The following is an 18,750-nucleotide window of genomic DNA, read 5'->3' on the forward strand; positions in this document are numbered from 1 at the left end:
ACACGTACAGTAGCCACTATCCTTTCTAAATTGGAAAAGGCAAGAATCTTAGAATTGAAAAAATGGTGGGAAATGACCTCGCTGACCAAATATATACAAAATGGTCGTGTGCCACGAGGTTTAAGAATTTTAATATTGCCCACCCTTGGTGACATAGATCCTGATCTCTTAGAACAATGGAGAGTACATACATCCGAATGTTCAGTCAAATTAATGGATACTTTGATCATTCAATCAAAACGACGTATGGAAGAACAAACCCATAAAATCGAACTTCTAACTAAAGAACTAGAAAAAATGGGCAATTCCTCAGAGATACAACAACTATTGATGAAGATGGAAGAACGCATCGCCAAAAAAGAGGATGAAATTAAACTCCGTAAGGCCTCTAAATTTAATAGAGACAAAAAAGATTATGAAGTAGGTAGAATCTATACATTTGCTCGCAAATATAATACACTAAGAGCACAAGATAAAAATACACTAAGAGCACAAGATAAAATCGCGATGACGGACAGTCCCAATGTAACAACTAACTTAGTAGAAGACAGTTCTGACTTAAGCTCATCAGCTGATGAAGCTTCTGCAAATAAACTGGATTTTCATGAGGAAATGAGACTATTACAATCAATCACGCCACAACCAAACAGGGGCAGAGGACGAAGTCGAGGAGGTTCAAGATGCGGAGGGGGAAGAGGCAGAAATCACAAATATCAAGACTAGAGGGGACTTTTCGATCTGACAATCCCAATATCATTGTGAATATTTCCAAAGTACAACTAACCTTGAATCAAGAACGTATTTTAAATTTAGGGTTAAGTTTTTGTCCTGATAATCATTGGGATTATATTGATACCAGAATAGAACTGTATAAATATACACGCAAGTTGCGGTTGTTGAAACATTTCTCTAAGAAAACAAAGGTTATTACATCTGGTCCTAACACAAGTGTAGACACTCCTTCTGGGTTTCATATTAATGAAGTGCCTGACTTAGTAGAAATTGGGAAGTTGAGTTGTCCAGATGATGTTAGTAATGATACAGGTGAAGACTATAACATTTTGACTGATATGGGATTTGTTACAAATCAGACTATTGCCAGTATGTTAAAACCCTCCAGTAGATTCAATCCTCAATTACCGACGGGTAATATGATTGATATGTTCTATGAATTGGTTGTTGATGATATTGATCATTTTCGGAATAATTGGAAGAGTATGAAAATGAAAAAAGCTCAGAGAGTTAATTTCTCAGCCTCAGATTGGAAAGATCTAAATGAGCTCAAATCCAATAATACAATTGTCATCAAACCCTCCGATAAAGGAGGGAATATTGTTATTATGGATATTAATAGTTATATGAAGGAGGCCAACCATCAACTGTCCAACAAACAGCACTATCAAAAACTCACTACAAATCCTACTAATGAATATCAAACCACCTACTGGGAGATGCTTGATAGCTGGCACACTGATGATTTAATTGACCAAAATGAATACCTTTATCTCAAAGTCATGTTTCCTAGAACTCCCTGTATTTATTTTCTACCAAAAATTCATAAAAATGTAAAACATCCCCCTGGTCGACCTATAGTTAGCATGAATTCATCTCTATTAGAAAATACTTCCCGCTTTTTGAACCTCTTCCTATGTCCTTTTGTCACTGAATTACCCTCATATCTTCGAGACACCAATGATTTTCTAACTAAGATTCACAATGTTCCATGGCAATCCAATTATTTATTGGTAACCATGGATGTGACTGCACTCTACACCTCCATCAAACATGAGTATGGTATTCAAGCATGTTGTCATTTTTTGGGTACTCGTAAAATTGAATTCCTTCAACACACCAATATGCTAATTAGCATGTTAAGATTCTGTCTCACCCCCAATGCCTTTCTATTTGATAATCAATATTATCTGCAAAAACAAGGGACTGCAATGGGAGCTTCATTTGCTCCCACGTACGCTAACCTTTATATGGGCTGGTGGGAGAAGGAGATAGCTTGGTCTGACTCTAACAGTAAATATATGGAACAAGTGATACTATGGGTCAGATACATTGATGATCTCTTTCTTATTTGGGATGGCGATGAAGGTTCCCTCAAACAATATGTCAATATTTTGAACAACAATGAGTTTAATATTCATTTAGATTTAAAATATAGTGCCCAAATTATAGAATTTCTTGATGTCCAGATTTCTGTACAAAAGGATGGTTTACAGACAACCATCTTCCGTAAACCAACAGCCTGCAATTCAATCCTGCATGGTAATAGCGGCCACCCAAAAGCTTTGAAATGGAGCATTCCATATAGTCAATTTTTACGGGCTCGTAGAATTTGTTCTAACGATGAATGCTTCAATACTGAAATTGTTACTATGACTCAGAGATTTCTGGAGAGAGGGTACCCCTTGAAGATTCTCTCAAAGATGCCCATTTGAGGGTCTTGAGTATGTCCAGAGTAAAACTGCTTTTTAAATCTGGTAGTATCAATAATCAAGATCAAAATGAGGGATCGTCACCTAGATTGTTTCTGGAATTCAATTCCCAACATTCACATTTAAATAACATCATACAAAAAAATTGGCATGTTTTGAGACATGATTCTGCCATAAAGGACAGTATAGGTCCTCATCCACATATTACATATCGTAAAACTCAATCATTGGGTGACCATCTCACCAGAAGCTTATTTCAGAGTCCCAAAGCTAATGTGTCTTGGCTAGCTAAGAAAAGTCTGGGCTTTTGGAAATGTGGACATTGTAAATCCTGTTCATATGCACAAAGCACTCACACATATACCACCTTTGAAGGGAAAATCTGTGATATAATAGACCGTATCACATGCGAAACTGAATACGTTGTATATGTCATTGAATGTGGTTGTCACAAAAAATATGTAGGCAGTACCATTCACAAATTGAAAGTCAGGTTCTTATAACATCTTAGAGCTATCAAGAATCATGATCCATCTTACCCCTTAGCTAAACATTTTTGGTATGTACATGAAGGTAATTGCAGCTCTTTAATATTTTATGGTGTTAAAACCATTGCTGCCCATCCCCGGGGAGGGAACAGAACTGCGCATTTTAGACAAACTGAGTCGAAAATGATTTTACTTCTAGGCACAGAACACCCCTGGGGTCATAACTTGGACGCAGAGCTTCATGTCCATCTGTGAGACTTTTGATCTCTTTATATATATATATATTTTTATATATATATATTTTTCTAGTAGAAAATATGAAATTCATTAGATTTTTTAAAATATTGCTTTTTAGGATCCCCTATTGGTTTATGATATTTCCGGACTGTAATTTAGTTTACTTTGCTATTTTATTTTTTATATATTAATTCACTTTAGGGTGTTACACTCATCTAATTTATCTTTATACTGTAATATATGCCCTTGGGGGAGGCTAGCGGTGTGTATATATATTTTCCTGTTGCTGAATTTGTTGGGTTTGTTTGCAATTTCCTAATCAATGATAGGTTTTCCTATGATATGGATATATTAACTTTTTTCCATTTTAGAATATATTAACATTCAGAGGATTAGGATTAATTTAATGAATTGTATTATGATCTATTTAAAATGAAATTTGATATTGTTATTAAGAGTAATGGAGATATTTATATAAATTGTACAGAATTTTGGTTATTAACATCTATTTATATATTTGTCTGTTCTGGACATGACTTTTATTGGTATCTCCCTCTTATAATTGATTGAATTTATTCTATCTATTTAGTCACCTATTTATAGCTTGTATATAGATTGAGTGTATTGTAATTAATTGACAGTATATATATTTATATATTTATTTATTTATATATCAGGCTTTTAAAACTATTATGTAAAAAGTGGATAATATGTTGATATGAAGAGTAAAAAGGAAAAAGGAAGAGAAAAAGAGAAAAAAACCTTATATATAGGACATTCCTTTCCTTGCATTTAACAATCATCAACTGTGATCATAATTATTTTTCATGTATTTATAGGCGACCAGACCATATATGTGATATTGCAGTATAACATGAAAGAAATATATAATGTCATATTTGAAGTTTTTATCCCAATCAGAGCACAGGATTAGCAGTCTCTTATTTTCAAACTTAGAATTGCCACGTTACAAAATGGCCGCTCTGTTTGTACTTCTCTTGAGTTATGCAGTTAACAACAAAGAAGGACCATATGGTTTAAATAGTTGAGTGTAAAAATGGTTGCCAATGTCCTGTTGAAGGCTTCGGCCGAAACGCGTAGACATTTGGTTGGGACAGCGTGTGTTTGTTTGTTTATGGTGGGCACATTATTGATTTTCTTTTTGTGCTTCTGTACCACTTTTTGCGGGTCGAATTTACCTGCATTTAAATTCTTTTCAATAAATAGCAGCAGATGAAATTATTCGTTAGTGGCTTTTGACTATTTTTGACGAGCCTGTCTTTGGATGATGTGCAGCCCTTGGTGTGCGATTATAATGCACCAGTTCTCTTGAATACATATATATATATATATATATATATGCAAGCATTTCAAAAGTTGTCCCTGTTTTGGCATGTACTAGCGCACTTAATTCAGCGGTGGTGCTGGTGACGGCAGGACACTCCGTAATTTATCAACAGCATTCATGAAATACTTCACGAACGACCGCACTCCGGGATCTCTTGTTTCACAAATTTCATTTATTCAGGCTCAGTTAACTTCGTCTACAGCTCAACAATCACCTGCCCTATATATGCGTTCCACAATAAATGTAACCTCTGGCACTACATGCAGAAGGATTTCTTCTATGTCTATGGGCTAGTGGATATATAGAAAATAGAAGGGGCCACATTTGTAATATGTTTGTGAGAATGGCCAAGGAAGAAGACCGTGATGGTTGAAACGCATCGCCCTATGGTTTGTTTAATGGAATTATGGAGTAAAAAAAAAGGCCAGTAATCTGCATGGAGTGCCAGAGTTTAAATTTATTGTGGAGCTAATATGAAATGGGTCCTGTGCCCATTTACTGAGCACCAACCTCGACAGGCAAGCGCTGGAAGAATCACAGGACTGTTTCTTTGAGATATATATATATATATATATACACACATATATATATATATATATATATATATATTCACTCAAAAAACTAAAGGTTACGTGGACATCATAGTTAGGCTCAGACTTCACATATTTACCTAAGCCAACTATAGCTAACTATAGCTTATGCCCCTGCCATGCGCTTCTGATGACCTCACATATTACACCACTCATGATATGTTCGGTGACATCACTGTTGACATCTCAAATGATGTTTGAAAAAAAAAAGCCCCGGGGATGTGGTGGTTCCCGTGGTGCTGGGGCGTCCGCACAGCCCCTTTGCTCTCTATTTAACTTAGTCCCAGGGAAGTTATGGTCCCGGGGGCTCAGGAGGATCCACGCAGCACCCCTAGTCAATTTATTTATAGCCCCAGGGAGGTGGTGGTCTCCACGGCTGGGGGGGTCAGTGTGGCCTCCAAAGCATTTTAATTGCAGCCGCAGGGAGGGAGTGGTCCCCGGGGCATTTTTAAACCCTTGGAGGAGGGCACATGTATTTTTGTTTATTAAAGCTTCTTGTCCCCGGTACCTATACCACCTGAGGCTACAATTAAAACAAGCGCAGGAGTCTGCAATTGTTTTGTTTGACACAAGTTTTGTGAATTTCTGGCAAATAGTTTTTTTATGCTTTTTTGTCCTGCTGGGGTCCCTTTGGGACCCCAAGAAGAAGGCTTGGGGATCAGGAAATTCCTGCCCCACCCCTTTTTCTTTTTTTTCCATTTGTTTGTGGGACTCAGCTGAAGCCAAGTCCCAAGATGGCTGCCAACACTTCCTGGTTGAAGTGTTGGCACTCAATCAAAGCTCTGCATTTCCCTGCACAAGATCTTTATTCTTTGCAAAGTCATCACGGAGGATCCACGATATACAAATTTGGATTCTCTTAAATTTCTCAACAACCACTGAACAGATTTACACCAAATAATGAAACGCGCAATCTGTGGAATAAAATACACATTTCTGCCAAATGTGGTGTAATTCTGTCCAGCGGTTCGGGCTGTAGTCATGTTTAAATGTCAAATGGGAATTAACATGGGAAACACAATTTTTTGACTCTCTCCCTTTTCTCACCTTGATGGATCAACCCGAAACTTTCGATGCACAGCAAAAATTACTGGCATACTTTTTTGGGGAAAATTTTGTGAAGATCCGTAAAATCACACCAAAGATACAGGCAAGTCAAACCATGTAAACATGCTCAATCAATCTATCAGTTTTTAGAAAGCGCAACTACTCACTCGTGAGTGTCTCAAGAGGCTGGTGGTGGGTCTGGGCCTCATTCGAAGAGCCATGTCTTGAGGTTCTTCCTGAAGATGGTGAGTGATGGGCTTTGTCTGAGATGTGTGGCCAGGTTGTTCTAGCTCTTAGTTGCAAAGTAGGTGGAAGATCTTCCTCCGGCGGTGGTTTTCCAGATGCGTAGGACCAGGAGTCATCCCCGGCTAAAGTAGAGTTTCTGAAGATGATGAGCTCGGTCTTGTCTGAAATGATATTGAGGCAGCTCTCCCTCATCCTAGTGTGAAATTTCTTCTAAGCTGAGTGCTCGGTGAGGGATATGATGAGTTCTGTGTCATCAGCGTATGACACGATGTTCATTTCATAGCCTCTGATGATGGCTGCAAGCGGGGTCATGCAGATGTTGAAGAGCGTTGGGCCAGGAAAGATCCCTGATGGTTCTGCAGCTGACTTCTGTTTGGTTTGGATATGAAGGGTGAGAGCCTGACTCTCTGTGCACTTCCCAAGAGGAAGGAGTGAATCCATTTCAGGTGTGGTTCTAAAAATTCTGGACCCATGTAATTTACTTTGCCACAGCAGTACGATTTTAGTATCAAAAGACCAATAATGACTAGTACACTAAGCATGAGCATTTTCGCTCAATTCCAGCAGCGTTTTCACCTCGAAATCGCCATTTTCGTCCTGCACTCCCATTTTATACACGGCAGCCATTTTTAAAAGTTGCCCTCACATAGGCTTATAATACAGTCAGATTTGATTCCAAGGACACGTACACCTTGATTGACTTTTCTCTGACCTGGGCAAGCTGGAACCATTGCCTCAGGCCAAACCTGTTTGGTCAGTCCCTCTCCCAGTGGCCAAATCAGATAGCATCAAGGCACACCAGGCCATAAAACCCTTATTATCGCTCACACACCCTGCCTAACTTGCTCACACCTGCACCTGCTCATTTCTTCTTCTTACTTTACGAGGGGGAGGTGCCCGTTTTTATTAGGGGTCCACACTTATCTGATGTAAAATACTAGGCCTTGCCGGGTAATTTATTATGGGTTGGATGACATGAAATATGAGGTTTCATCATGACACTGTTTTTTCCTTTGTAGTGAAAACATGTGAATGACCAACCAAAATGTCAAGAATGTTTGCCTGAAGCTTAAAAAACTGTATATAAGGAAACCTGACTTTGCATTGACACAGTCTCCTGAGAACATACAAACCGTGCTGTTGTACTTCTAGGACGCTTGTCACTTGGTTGCAGCCAATAAATTCGATCTTTGACTTCACCTAGAAGACTCTGAGTTTCTGTGGTCTGAATCAGGAAAGTACCCGAGGTCTTTGGGTGTACCCTGGCACCGCTGGGTTACCGGATCAGTACCGGTTCTGAAAAACCCAGTACCTCAGTTGGCGCCCAACGTGGGGCGATACCAGCGGTACCGGTCCAAGCCTGAGGTCCGTGGGGAGCTTCGTGTGAAAATTCTGGAGGAAGGCCACCACTTCATCGACCCCTGCATGTCGACGTGGTCCGAAAGTTTTTGCTGCGAGGTTCCCCGCTTCCCGACGGCTACGAAGGACTGCTGCTCTGGCTATCGCCCTGATTTGGACCCTTGATGTTTGGTAGAGCGAAACAATAAGACGAGTCTTCTGGTGACGTCATCGATATTTTCAGTTAAGTATAAGTGGAGCGTCTCCCAGTCCTTAGTTGGACACTTGGTTTGGTCCTTAAGTTGGACATTTGGTTTGGTATCCCTTTGGGATCACTTTGATTTGGAACTTGCAAGTACCAAAGCCGAAGGACTCGTGTATTCACGAGACTATCGTAAACGATAATCCTTTGAAGTTTGAAGCTAGACTAGTGAGCGAAGATGCCTGGTCTTAGCAGACTTGGAAATTTGTTTTGTCTTGGTTGTAAAAGGGACTCCCGGTTGGAGGACTCATGTCCGGTTCCTCCGATTGGAACTCCAACCTATGAACTATATGTGAAGCACGGAGTAGGCCCCATCACGTTTAATAAAGTATGGGTCCGCTATTCTTGGAAATAATTGAGAAAAGTTTTCTTTTTTTTCTTGTAAATATGACTTACAACTAGGATCTGCAAACGGTTCTGTAAGTAAATTGCGACGGTGCTATTTATGAAAAATGGCTAAAGCGCGCTGTATTGTGTGTACTGAGTGTTTTCTGTTTATATCTGAAATGAGCTCAATGTGTGTTTGTGGGTCTTCTTGATGTTTACAGTTTGTTAAGTAAAATGTTGGTTAATTAATATTAAGTAGAAACTTAGAAAAAATCCAGAAATGAACCATGTGATGTGCTAACATAGCTATATGTTGCTCTTTAATTTATAGAATGAGCAATTGTGCACATATACAAAACTGCCGTTAAATGCTTAATAAATTAGAAAACACATTCAATAGATATAAATAGGGCCCCCAAAAAAAACGAAATTATCTATTTTTGCAACAAAAAAAAAATACATTTACAGCATTTTTCTTAGATGCATTGTATTAGATGTTCACAGGCAAACTTTTGAGCTGCAGTATATTTGATAGGAATGTTCAATTCAGCCAGCACTTTCCCAGTTAAACACGGGTGGAATTTTGCATAACCTTCCTTTTAAATGAAAGTGGCGCAAAAATGTGACGCATTTCAAGTTAGGCTTATGCGCTTAGGCTTGTGAGTTAATGTATCCCAAATAATAGGCAAGGGATGCAGCTTGCTTTTATATGTGGAATTATCACAAAAAAAAGAATAATTGGGTTTTTATTTTTTTTTTAAAAGAAAATTATTAATTAGGGAAAAATTATTTAAAAAATAAGTGCCTTTCAAAATCGTTTTTTAATATTTATAAAGCTTAATACCTATACTATGACCTCGTAACATTAAAATTTAATTTAAGTTATGTTGCACCGCTAAAATGACATTTGTATGTGCAATTTTCCCTTGGCGCAGGAGCAAACAAGCTCATTTCTATAAAGTATAAGTTAATATTTTCAATGGCTGACTCATGGATTGTGTAATAGACATTCTGGTAATGCATATTATGCAAGAAAATTGTAGGATATTGATTTTTTAATGCCTAAAATATCAAAGTCGATTTTGGGCAAAAGCACTGTTTAAACTGCATTTTCTTTCATTCAGAGTACTTTTTAAAGTGTCTCAGGCTTCAGTAAATGCATACATTTAGGTTTGATATATATTTGCAGGTTGTGCCTTCTTATGATTCAATGAGTCAATGTGCCAGTACAAAGGCTTGTTTTAATATCAAGGTTGAAGGTTCTAACTTCAGCTGGGCATACTGAGACGTTCATTCATTCGAGGTTGATGAAATATGTACCATTGCATGGGATTGCAACAAGCATTTATTCTAACAACTGGTATGTGTGTTATTAAGGTTTGTGAATTATTCACAGTAAATGTAGTTTAATAATCTGGAAATAGAGATAAAAAAATGTTAGCGCCTAAAAAGGATTTTTTTTTTTTTTTTAAATAGAGTGAATTATTCCAGGTTAGAAGGAAAATAGGAAGGCCTACTGTCTTTGAAAGATTCAGAGTGGCAGAAGCTAGGAGAGCTACAGAGGCTGGCTCAAGTCACGCTCCTGAGATGCTATCTTTAGTTTTCCCATAAACAATGGAGGAGGCTGTCATGTTGACACTTGTGACCTTTTAAATTAGGGCCTTGTCTCTGTGAAATGCAGAATGACCCTACAAGCCTCTAAAAGTGGGATTTCTGGTTTCTCCAGAAGAACATCAATACAATTAAAGAACTTAATTCCAAAGGGAAAATATAAAAAAAAGGTGTTTCTTCGAAAGTCCCAACATCATGTTAAATGCTCTGCAGAACTGATACATTTGTGTCTCCGCTCTAAAAAAATAAAATGATGCCTGCTAGTTGCTTTTATTTGACAGAAAACGAAGTGTTGCATTAAGTCTTAGACAGAAAATAAGATGCAGCCTTTTTTTAAAATTTTGAAGGCTACATGCCTTAATGAGAACGATTTGCCAATTAAGACTTATTTTTCACAGTGGAAATTGTAGGTGCCAAATTAATATGGAGTGTCAGTGTAACAATTTTTACTTTTAGAAAGGTAAAACTAAGGTGGCTTGATGTTGCGAAGTAACTGACAAGAGGGTAACAGTTAAGTAATGGAAATTTATTTTCATGTATTTGGTCCTATTATGAATTGTTCTTGCTGGTCCTGTATGTTAGAAGAGAAACAGTAAAGTTATATTTGACAGCAGATTTCCATTGCCTGGTGATCTACTGTCAAAAGGAGGGTAAGGATTTTAAACCTGACAAATTAAACAGGCCCAAATATTGGGTTTTGGGCTGCAGGTTTACAGTGCATAAAGTACATGACATTGTGTTGTGTGTCACCGCTTATTCACACATGCTATTGTTTTGTCTATGCTTTTTGTGCTTGATACACAGCAAGTATATCTGATAGCTTGACGTTTTGTGCGTTTTTATTATTTTGTATTTGTTTTTTTTTGCATGTTTGTTGCTGCTTTTCATACTATTACAAGCTCCCCTGTGTTGTGAGGGAATGGTCATGACGATGCCCATCGCTACGCAACAGTTGGTTGAACTTGTTCTGGTTACTAAATTCCACAGATAATGATATTTCATGCTGTGAACATAAAAGACAACACTTCACCAGTGCATGTCTATTTGGCTATAATGGTATTGAAGGAAAATAAAAAGAGATATACAGGACCAAAGTGTGTCACCTGCAGTTAGTCACGTTACTGCCCCTTCCCTTAAAGGAACAGGCAGCCCTACATTTATGTAGCCTTGATTGGACCTAAGGATGAAATTATAGATCTGTGACTCAAGGTGGCCTAATTTCTATATTACATTAGTTAATGATGTTCTGTTTCCTAAGTAGCATATGGCTTTCGTTCCTTAAAAGAAAACCAGGTTTTCATTTTTTCCTGAAGAAGGAACTGAAACATTAGCTAGGAGTAACGTATATGGTGTAGTCGCCAACGGTAGAGTTAAAATTTGTGTAACTTTGGCCTTTGTGTGTCACCCGTACTCTCGGTGTTGTGTCACATGCCTGACTATCACCCAAATAATTTTTTTGTTCTTCCTATAGATTTTTTCTTTTGTTACTTCCCCTGACCAATGTCGCATCATGCTTAGTTATTGAGATTTTAGCTATGTCCTAGTCCCATTTCTCTTTTTCGAATTCCTTTCACCAGTCAGCCCTTTTATTATTATTGATGTATTGTTCAGGTTCACATTTCCAGACTGCAGTGATGTACCAGGGACCCCCATGTTATGTATAATTCCCTTTGGTATGACCAGACTGGTTTTCAAGAATTTGCCTTAGGCCTGCTTCAATGTTTTCCAGCCTGACTGTCAGGGTAGCGATAGACTGGTTAACTGACTCAATATTATAGTAAGAAAAGTTTTCCATCTCAATAGGAGATATCTTATGTTTACCTTTTTGAACATGACGAATTTTCAATGTCTATTTTAATTTGGTTTTCGGTTCCCTTCTGTTCCTGCTACTTTAATTTTTGGTGGGATCAGATGTGTCCTAATCATGCAAATATCAGGACCCTCTAGTTCTTGTCTTTTTGTTTGCACATTTGACTATTAGCCTATGTATTGCATAGTGCACCTGATGCACAGTTTTTAAAGGAAGGTTTCTACATGTCCCTGATAATCGGTATCATGTGATTTCTCTATTGAGATGTTCTAAGGTAAGGAGGAACACCTAGACTTAATCATTGAGGAAAATATGTGTTTACCCCATTAGACAATGCCACTGTGTGAGGAAATCCATTCAGATAGAATTCTCATGTAGCTATAGATGGCAGAGAATAATGGAGAGAACCCAATTAAAGATGCTAGAGACCCTGTTTTGCCCTTCTGCCTTTGTCTTTGTATTTTATGCCCATGGTGTATGGCTACTCCTTTGAAGATTGCAGACCACCTGCTTGCAGTCCCCTTGCTAAAAACCATGAACTGGTTTTTTTACTAAATTGAAGGAAACTAACAACTGTGGCACATTTCCTACGTCACTAGATTCTGTGGGTATCAAGTCATAATAACCTGCAGGACATTGATTTAAGCCTAATTCCCATCAGTGACAGCTACAGATGAAAGACAGACGTCTTGGACCTACAGTCTCAGCACCCAGAAAGTAGCAAAGCTGGACAGTGATCGCCAGCGCATGGTATCGTACTTGCTCCATCAGACGGCGTTGGACATCACAAAACCAAAGTTTCAGTGTAAAAGAGCTAAAGAGAAGGATTCCTGTTGTTGATAGCAGAGCTGTTTTGAGGTTTCATTTCTCTACCTGTCATGTGCTGGTAACCTCTGACAGTGTGCAATCCCTTGAGCCCCTTGGCCTGAGTTTTGGCCACCCCCCCCCTTTTCTTTGCTCCAACGGAAGAAGGGCAGTGCACCGGAGATTTCAAGTTTGGAAAAAGGCACTATATTGTGGTGCCCATGAAAGAGCAGCTTGAGCGTCCTCTGACACTAAATAATGAGTGTTGGAGTCTGAAAGTGCTGCTGAGCTTGAGCTATTTCCCAATTAATGGTGCTTGGGTCTGCACGAGATGATTTGTGCCCTTGATCAATGAAGAGCACATTGTTTGTAGTGTCTGCCACAGAGGAGAGACACTGGTGCATTGCTTTAAGACATTGAGACTTTCGAGTGAGCTGTGGGTGTTTGCCAGGAGGGCACTCCAACTAAGCAGTACTTTTCTCACGAAGAGGCCTGAATTGAGAGGCCCATGCTAAAGAAAACAACAAAAGAAAATTTGATGGACAATAGAAGCCTGCCAGAGAGGCTTTTTGAACGGACTCTGGGCATAGTTGGTTTCACAAGAGGTTTCCGTGTGATTGTATAGACTAGGTGTTAGGAGACTGATTGTTTTGCTGGCATTGTTTTAAAGTACTATTCTGTTTAGTAAAAGCAGAATAAAGTCCATTTTCTGTGGAAAGAGTACCCCCTTTTCACCTTAGAGCATTGATGAGAGTCACCACTGTTCCACCTGAACATACAAAAATTACTGAAATGCAGAGGAGCCCTAAAAATGTTACTAGATAATTTTAGGATTTGCTTTTTGGTTAGGGTTGTGAAAAATTATTATTTCATTTGTAATAGTGGTCACTACTTTCTCCCGCTGTCTATATGTTCTTAATAACGTGTTTTCTAGTGTCTTTTAAACATGACGTTGTCATTTATGGGTGGGATTGTTTTTCTCTACTCAATTGACTTCTGCACCCACTTCCCAACCTATGTCTTTTCCTACTGTTGTTTCTTTGCACTCTTTTCACCCTTTTCCTGAACATGAGCAGGTTAGAAGATCAGAATTCGTAAGCAATTCTTTTGTACAGCTTCTGCATCAACACTAGTTAGTAGTGAACATCACTAATTGTTGGGTGTGTGATCTTATGCCATCTACTGCAGATAGAGGTATTCCTTATTTTGTCCTGCCATATGTGGCCTTTTGTGCTACTTCATGTTCGAGGAGACCTGTCCAGAAGAGAGTTACCAAGTACTAGAATTTTGCTCCAGCAACATCTCCATGGCCTTATAAACATAGACCTGGACTCAGATTAGCATGAGAATAGGTTTATTGCCTATGTAAGGGCAAAAGGAGGGTTTGTGGTTCTAAAAATTCTGGACCCATGTAATTTACTTTGCCACAGCAGTACGATTTTAGTATCAAAAGACCGATAATGACTAGTACACTAAGCATGAGCATTTTCGCTCAATTCCAGCAGCGTTTTCACCTCGAAATCGCCATTTTCGTCCTGCACTCCCATTTTATACACGGCAGCCATTTTTAAAAGTTGCCCTCACATAGGCTTATAATACAGTCAGATTTGATTCCAAGGACACGTACACCTTGATTGACTTTTCTCTGACCTGGGCAAGCTGGAACCATTGCCTCAGGCCAAACCTGTTTGGTCAGTCCCTCTCCCAGTGGCCAAATCAGATAGCATCAAGGCACACCAGGCCATAAAACCCTTATTATCGCTCACACACCCTGCCTAACTTGCTCACACCTGCACCTGCTCTTTTCTTCTTCTTACTTTACGAGGGGGAGGTGCCCGTATTTATTAGGGGTCCACACTTATCTGATGTAAAATACTAGGCCTTGCCGGGTAATTTATTATGGGTTGGATGACATGAAATATGAGGTTTCATCATGACACTGTTTTTTCCTTTGTAGTGAAAACATGTGAATGACCAACCAAAATGTCAAGAATGTTTGCCTGAAGCTTACAAAACTGTATATAAGGAAACCTGACTTTGCATTGACACAGTCTCCTGAGAACATACAAACCGTGCTGTTGTACTTCTAGGACGCTTGTCACTTGGTTGCAGCCAATAAATTCGATCTTTGACTTCACCTAGAAGACTCTGAGTTTCTGTGGTCTGAATCAGGAAAGTACCCGAGGTCTTTGGGTGTACCCTGGCACCGCTGGGTTACCGGATCAGTACCGGTTCTGAAAAACCCAGTACCTCACAGGGCTTCGTGGAGTCTGGCGCATAAGGTGGGAGACCGTATCGAAGGCTGCTGAGAGGTTGAGAAGTATGAGTGCTGCGGTGTGGCCACAGTCGAGGAGTGTGGAGATGTCATTGGTGGATACAAGAAGAGCTATCTCCGTGCTGAAGCAAGACTGAGAGGTATCCAGAGAGTTGTTGACTTCGATGAATTGTGGCAGCTGTGAGATGATGGCTTTATCCAGTACTTTGGCCGGGTAGGGTAGTAGTGAGATGGGCCAGAAAGTCTTTAGCTCTAATGGGTCGGCCGTGGGTTTCTTAAGGTGGGGGCGGACTTCAGGGTGTTTCCAATCTTCCGGGAAGGGGGCTGTGTTGATAGAGCAGTTTCGCATCTTGTGGAGTTCAGGTGATGGATGCGCTGGCTCTGTTGTAGATGTGGTGAGGACAGGGGTCTGTGGGAGCTCCGGAGTGAATGGTGTTCATGATGCTTTCAGTCTCTTCTGTGGTGAGCATAGACCAACTGTGGATGGTTTGGGTGGGTTCTGGGGGCTGGGTTGGTTGTAGGTTCTGATGCTGGGTGGGTTCTGTGGGAGGAAGCCGTCATAAATGTCCTTAATCTTGCGGTGGAAGAAAGTGGGCAATTTATCACAGAGATCTTGCAACGGGGGATGTTGGTGGCTTCGGAGGGGGGATTGGTGAATTTGTTGATTACTGTGACGAGTTCTCTCATGTTGTGCGGGGAGGTGCTGATGCGTTAATGGAGTGCAGCTTTTTTTGCGTTTTTGATGCGTCGGTGATGGGTGGCAGTGGCGGCTCTGAAGGAGGAGACATCTTCACTGGTTTTACTGTTTCTCCATGTCTTCTCTAGGCGCCTGCAGGTGCGCTTGGATTCTTGGAGGTCGGTGGTGAACCAGCTAGCTTTTTTTGGGATGAGCTTAACTGAAGTGGACCGGAGAGGGGCTAAGGAGTTGGCACATTTGGTGATCAAGGAGCTGAGGTTGTGTGTTGTGGTGCTGCTGTTGTCATTGGGAGGCAAGGGTGACTTGGCAAGGGTTGTGGTGAGTTGCTCGTCTGTGATTTCATTCCATTTCCTGTGAGGGGCCCTGGGGGCAAGGAGGCGGCTGTTAGGTGTGGTAATGGTGAAGTGTAGGCAGTGAATATCGGTCCAGTCTGGGGTGGAGATGTTCTTGATGGCAATCCGGTTGCTTGCGGTGAAAATGGGGTCTAGTGTGTGTCCTGCGGTGTGTGTGGGCACGGAGATCAGTTATCTGAGGCCGAGGGTGGCGAGATTGTCGAGTAGGGAAGTGGTGTGTCGGTCACTGCTGTCCTCGAGGTGGAAATTCAAGTTGCTGAGGAGAAGGTAGTCGCTGGATGCCGTGGGGGTGACGATGTCTACAATGGTGTTGATGGATGCTGGGCGGGGGCCGGGTGGTCTGTAGACCAGGGTGCTGTTGAAGGAGGAAAATATATATATCACCTAGTCGCCACTAGGTAATTATATTTAGGACCATGTTTCCATAGATAAAGTGTTTTTTGACTTGCCTATATCTTTGGCCTGGGTCTCCAGCCCGGCGGCCGTGACAATACCGCCGCCGGTATTTTGACCCTGCTTACCGCCGTGGATTTCCAGCGGTAGGAACCGCCATGAAATCCATGGCGGTAAGCACTGATAGGGGTCTCTACCACCCCCGACACCCACCCTGACTCCCTCCCCTACACCCCCCACCACCCCTGCCACCCACCAAAGGTGGCAGGGCCGCCCTCCCCACCCCAACCCCCAACATAACATTACTCACACACACCTGACACGCACGCAGGCATCACCAACACACATACACGCACACACCCCGACATACATGCCAACATCCACACACACAGTCAGACACACATACCCACAGACATACACGCACTCATTCCCAAAACACGCAACACCCCCGCAAGCATACACGCACCCACACACCCCCTCTACATACACCCACGCACACCCCCATGCACCCACACAACACCCCGCCACCCCCCTCCCCTAACGGACGATCGACTTACCTGTTCCGTCAATCCTCTGGGAGGGGACGGGAGCCATGGGGGCAGCTCCGCCGACACCACACCGCCAACAGAACACTGCCACGGCGAATCACAGGACGTGATTCGCTAGGTGGTGTTTTGTTGGCGTGGTGATGGAGGTGGAGCAACCTCCACTTCCACGCCGCCCGTCACTATGGCTGTTGGCGGCTCTCCATCGGAAAAACGACGTAGAGCTGCCAACAGTCATAATACGCCGAGCGGAAAACCCCCACCACTGGCAGTCTTCAGCACGGCGGTCCCTCGGCGGTCTTGTAAAAAGACCGCCGAGGTTGTAATGACCCCCTTTGTGAACTGATTTATTGTTGACATGTTGGTTTGCAAAATACTGTTGGATTTGCTAAAAGTTGGTGTGCAAGTAGCAATGACTTTTAGCCAATCCAGTGTACGCATGTCTGAACCTATATACCTCCATGGGCTGGGATACTTTTAGTTCTTGAGCCTCAGAAACACAACTCCAAATAAAAAACAAGTCTAAGGTTTCCAGCTGCACCAGAAACTGAGAAATGTCAGAAAAATCAGAAACATAAACAGAAAACCAGGACTGGAGCTCCACCACAGCTGGAGTCCAGCAGAGGTTGATACAATTTTGTGGACAGGGATACAATTAAAAAGCTAGATCAGTGTCAGTGTTCCGATTTCATTCTTCTCATTCTTTGTAGGACTATGGGAAGATCAAGAGTGGAGCGGGCGAACTGTATATAAAGGTCAGCCTAGATCAACTACAGAATCAACATGTAATAATGCCTGGCCATAAAAAAATGAACACTCCCCTTTTTCTGGGAGACAATTCATATATAATCGTTTAAGATTATGGAAATTTAAATGCATTAATGCACATGCATGTGGTGTGAAATGCTCACAGTGCTTCACTGTTGACAAACTTAGGGCCTGATTTAGATGTTGGCAGTAATGATCCCGCTGTCAACTTTTTGACTGAAAGCCGTCCGCTGCCATGACAGTCCACTCACTGTATTTAGGTGTTGGCTGTCCAGTAACTGAAAGCCCACATTCGAACCACCATTTCTGCCGAGAAACAGCACCAGCATTGACAGCAGGAGAAGGAAAAGTTGATGCCAGTGAGCCAGACATCCTTACCACCATGCAGATTTCAATGTGCCTTACCACCAAGCAAAAAGGGGTGGTCGAACCTCCATTTCTGAGTTGGATAATTGGTGAGAAAAGGTGTGCAAACTCACCTTTTTTGCCAATTCCACTTCTGATTTCCACTAGAGATGACTGGACAACACCTGCCGGTGCTGCTGCCACGGACCCACAGAGAAAACACAACCTCCTTCACCAAACTAAAAGGTAGAGATGACGCATTGCCAGGGCACATTGGGGTGGGCACTGCACAGGAGGGTGGGACCACTGCAGGCATATACGTCATAGTAATTTTTTAAAATTACTGTCACATGCAAATGTCAGGGAGACAATTGTTTCACATATGGCTGGGGACACAGTGGCGCAACACGTATATCGCACACACACACACACACAACTTTCATTGTGGTGTCAGTATTCATTGCCAAATTAATGCTGGCACCACAATATCGGTAAATACACTTGCCAACGGTGTCTATGTATGCGCAGTGCAAGGGAATCTGTACTGGTAGGTTTGTGCCACCAGGTGTATATGTGAGTCAGTAGGTGTGTGTATGTGTGTGTGTGTGTGTGTGTGCATGTGTGTGTGTGTGTGTATGTGGTTTGACTGGTTGAGGTGGATGGAGCTGGAGTGGGTGGTATGGTTGTGTCTGTATGTGTGTCACTTGCATGTGGGATCGATGTTGTTGTGTATGCTGTGTTGCCATGTGACATATTCAGGTGAGTGTTGTTGTGCGGTGGACGTTGTTGTGATGTGTGTAGTTTGTTTGCATAGATGAGTGT

This window comes from Pleurodeles waltl, chromosome 1_1 (genome assembly GCF_031143425.1).
Source record: "Pleurodeles waltl isolate 20211129_DDA chromosome 1_1, aPleWal1.hap1.20221129, whole genome shotgun sequence".
Taxonomy (NCBI): Eukaryota; Metazoa; Chordata; class Amphibia; order Caudata; family Salamandridae; genus Pleurodeles; species Pleurodeles waltl.